The sequence below is a fragment of the Oryzias melastigma genome, linkage group LG11 (genome assembly GCF_002922805.2).
Source record: "Oryzias melastigma strain HK-1 linkage group LG11, ASM292280v2, whole genome shotgun sequence".
Classification (NCBI taxonomy): domain Eukaryota; kingdom Metazoa; phylum Chordata; class Actinopteri; order Beloniformes; family Adrianichthyidae; genus Oryzias; species Oryzias melastigma.
Window position 1 is genome coordinate 2,218,630 of NC_050522.1, and position 5,066 is coordinate 2,223,695.

Sequence of the window (5,066 nt, forward strand, 5' to 3'; positions counted from 1 at the left end):
AGAAGCTAATCTTTCTCTAACTGTTCTGATATTGCCTGTCCGTCCTGGGATAGGATCTCTCCTTCATGTGGGAATCCCTAAGGTTTCCTCTTTTTTCCTGACTCAGATTTTTTTGGAGTTTTTCCTTACCGGGAGGGAGGGTCTAAGGGCAGGGATAACCAGTTTATGTAGTCTGTTTAGTTTTTAACAATTGTTTATATTTTGAAGCCCAATAAGGCAAATCTCTTTGTGATTTTGGGCTATATAAATAAAATTGAATTGAATTGAATAGAAGTAACCATATTTACTAATTAATTCTTTTAGGTGTGGCAATGTTGTTGTAGGGTTTGATACGTATAATAGTACATCATCGGCATAGATTGACAGTTTATGGTGTTCACCGTTGATTGTAAATCCCTGGATATTTTCCTCATCTCTAATTAACTGCGCCAGAGGTTCAATACTATTAATGAACAGCAGGGGGGACAAGCAGCATCCCTACCTACAACCGCGTTCCAAAGAGAAAGTGCTGGACATTTTACCATTTACTCTGAAAGCTGCCATAGGATTTGAGTATAAGATTTGTATCCATTTAATAAAATTAGGTCCGAATTTGAATTTTTGAAGTGTATGTACCAGGTACTGCCAGGAGACCCGGTCAAATGCTTTTTGAGCATCCAGAGACAGGACCATTGCCCGTTCATGTTTAGTCTTATAAGAGGACAATAGGTTCAGCAATCTCCGTACGTTGTCACCATAATATCTACCTGTTATGAACCCGGTTTGGTCAGGGTTTATAATTTCCGTAATAATTTTACTGACACGCTTGGCTAAAACTGTGGTTAGAATGCGCAGGTCTGTGTTGAGCAATGAAATTGGTCTGTATGATTGGCAATTTGTGAGATCTTTACCCTCTTTCTGGATTACTACTATTGTAGCATTATTCCAGGAAGGTGCCACAGATTCTGTTTGTAGTGCGTGGTGATAAGCTTTCAACAGTAGGGGAGTAACTTCCTTCTTGAATATTTTATAAAATTTGTTAATAAAACCATCTGGGCCAGGGCTTTTGTTACTTTTGAGATTTGAGATTACTTCTGATATTTCTTGTTTATGGATAGGTTGATCTAGTTGTTTTGCTGATATTTCTGGGAGAGTATTTAGTTTAATATTGCTTAGGTAATTCTGAAGAAAGTTATAATCTTTGCACGTATCTGTGTTTTCATATAATGTTTTGTAATAGTCTGCAAAACATTTCGCTATTTCATTCGGCTTTGAAATTATTGTTTGATGTAATTTGACTTTTTGAACTACGTTAGAGGACTGCTGTTTCCTGAGCCTTATCGCTAACAGTCTGCTTGCTTTATTACCCTGTTTGTAGTATTTTTGTTTAATAAATGTCAAATTGCCCTCTATCTTTTCAGTAATTAAACTATCTAATTCGTTGCGCAGGGATTGGAGTTCGTTTAGCGTTTCAGTTGTCATTGCTTTTTTATGCTGATGCTCCAGTTCTTTCACTTTTGTTTCCAATACTCGCTGTTTAATTATGGCCCGCAGCAGCAGTCTACTGACTGCAAGGACCATATTTATGACGTCAGATTTCCGCCAAAAGTCTCACACGGGCGTATTACAAACTCCACGGGCATAAACCAATCTCCACGCTCGTAATAAACGTCCCACGGACGCTCCTGTGTCCCTGTGCTACGACCGTGGAAGCATTTCTGCGCCCGTGTAAGCATTTCTGCGCATGCGTAACAGCTCCTACGCCTGTGTGTGAAGGACTGGCCCCTCCCGCGCGTAGAAGCATTTCTCCGCGTGTGTGAGCTTCTACGCTCGTGTGGAAAAAAACAAGCCGACAAAACTGGAAATGTCAACCCGTGTGTGATTGGGCCACTCCGCTGTAGTCCCCGCCCCTCACAGTTGCTGGCGGGGCAAATTCTTACGCCCATACAGAGGAGGTGCGTCATTCGTTTTTCAAAGTAAGATAACATAAAAGTAATATATTGACTGTTTTATTTTGGGAACAAGTTCAACTAAGAGACCTGAAGAAATCAACGATATCCATAATTTACAAGGTGAGTGTCCATATGTTCCTGTGTGTAAGAAAAAAGTTAAACTCGGCGCTGTCACGCTTAAGAGTTATGTCCGTCCACTTCGCCAGAGATGGTATGTTCCGCTGTAGGTAGCATATGTGCTCGGCCTGTCAGATCGGCTCGGGGGCTTGCTCATAGATGACGTGTAAGATTGTGATTGGTCCGGACCATTAGACCACTGTCACGTGACACGGGGAAGCACACACTTCCGCCATAACAATGCACGGATTCATCCCGAGTAAACAACCGAGGAGGTCCGAACAAATACGTTAAGAATCACAAAAGGAGGAGGAATATTTGCAATCAGCCGCAAAAACCTTTCGTGGTAAACATATTACACAACTTGTGATCACAACAGTCCCTCAAGTTCTGTTTATTTGTCTGACTCTTATCATTTTTATCCTCAAAATCTCTTTATTTTCTGCATTTTCTGTTCAATTTCAGCACAGATGCACAATCCCATCTCAGCTCATGCCAATAATGTCATACTTTATTGAATAGATATTTTAGACATTTTTATCCCACATCCTTCCAAGTTTATTGTATGTCACATTTGTCTTCAGTTCTTTTAATGTTCATCTGAAGTAAAGCTGCACTGAAAAGAAAGGATGATGAAGGCAGAAGACAATTGGAATCTAGTAAAACAATTGTAATGAATACCTTAAAGAGCCTTAAAAAGTATTGAATTTTGAAATCTGAGCTTAAAAACAGTGCTGTTTAAAACCTGTTTTACATGTCTTGTTGAAAGTAACAATATTCAAGCATTGTTTTAAGATTATTTAAATCAAATAATGTAAATAAATATTTGCCGAGCTAGTTGTTATGGACCAAAACACTCGATGCTCACTGCCGGTTTAAAAAAGAAATGCAATAAAGCCTCACAGAACAAACCACACACAACGGTTTTAATCTGAACTAGGAATAAATTAATAGAACGGGAAATAGGCACACAAATTTGTCTTAATTTTTTTTACATTGCATCCTAGAGAGGTTTAAATGTAACCAGAATAAATGTGCCAGAACCCTTTTAATGCATGCCTTTTTTTTTTGCTCCACACGAGTTTCACCAGGTCTCTCTGATTTTTTTTTTTATCTTTGCAGTTAGCCTCATTGCTGCTGGAGCCTGTGAGAACACCTGCAAATTTACCTCAATGGTCCACATCTCCTGGTCTAGATGGCGGTTAAGCGGCCCTCTACATTTTTCATTTTCAAGCCTGCAACGTAGAGCAACTCCACATCTTGTCATCCTTCTCTGTGGACATGGCCCGTGTCAGGAGTCTGAAACTGGTCATCAGAATGAGATGAAATGTCCAGTGGCAACACAATACTTACCACAGCACCAACGTCCTCATTTCCTTAAGTCCAGAGAGGGTGAAGCAAATTAGAGAAGGCTAGAGAGTCTATGAATAATTTCATAGAGATATTTATTTACATTTTTAATTTTCTTCATTGACAAAGTAACATCCAACATGACAACTGTTTTTTTTTTTTTTTGAAAGACAGATTTTATTTAACATCTAGCAGGAAATTATATATATATATATTTAATAACATGACTTTATTTAAAAATACTTAACCACGAACATTCTTACAGACTTTTTTCAGTGGGCAGGAATGCACTCTTGATTATGAGGTTCTTAAAATGTCAAAAATAGATGGGTTGTGACAGATTAGTCTTTGTAACTAGGATATTCAGGTTTTTTCTTTAGCGTTTATTTTCAAGTCATTCTTTTTCCCTTGACATGAGTGAAATACAATTTCCTCACTCCTTTTCTCTGTGGCAAAACAGCCATCATGTCAGGTCATTGTTTAAAGTGGTCCATACTTTTTTAAATAGATCAAATGTACAGAATCCTCAGTGGTTAATGCTTGTGATGTTTTGCATTCTAGTTCAAAAATAAATCAATGTTGTACAGATCTGACTTTGACCCATATTTCCTCTATTTTTACTATTTATGTTAAACATTGAAAATAAGTAGAGACAAACACACTCATCAAAAGACAATGTTGGCCTACAGAGGGAACATACAAGACAAACACTGAAATACAAATTTAAGACTAAGGAGAACAGTAATTAAGCTAACATCTAAGCTAAGACACCTACATCATTCAACTCGGATCGTCTGTCGGGTCATATTGTTCACTTCCCCATAGTGCATGTGCGAGCTGGATGACCCCACGGTATATAGAGATTGCTTAGAGCTGAGATTGTGCATCTGTGCTGAAATTGAACCGAAAATGCAGAAAATAAAGAGATTTTGAGGATAAAAATGATAAGAGTCAGACAAATAAACAGAACTTGAGGGACTGTTGTGATCACAAGTTGTGTAATATGTTTACCACGAGGTGGCACTAGCGGCTGGCTGTGAGCTTATTGCACCAGAATGACTGCTGTGGTTTCGCAGAAGAAGTCGGCGATTTAAAAAAGTTGAAAATATAGTAACATTACGTGGCTGATGATTGCAAACACGATCCAACAGTGATCTCATTTTTGTTTTATCATTATCAGGCTGTAAATCCCATGACGACAAGTGAATAATTACAGTCGAGAGATCATCCCCAGTTGAACGCATTTCAACAAGTGACTAAAAGCTCCCGAACCGAACCCAAACCCATCCCGATTGAGTCCACCCGCCAAAGAAATTTTGCCAGAAAAACCACAATAAACCCCGTCATTTTGAGCTGGAAACCTCACGATGCTGAGGTCTGCTAGATAACATGCTAACGGGTCGTGCTTGCCGGAACATACCATCTCTGGCGAAGTGGACGAACATAACACTTACGCATGGCAGCGCCGAGTTTACTGACCGCTGCATATTCCAGCGGGACTTCATCCGGTCCGTGCGACCAGTTCAACATTTGCAGGATGTATTTAAAAAAATAATAATACGTGCGAATAACTACTTTATTTTTTTTATGTGCGACCAACAACAAGCTCATGCTACTCGCTAGTACCCACTTTAGCTCAAACTTCATGCTTCCCAGCCTGATTTCTCT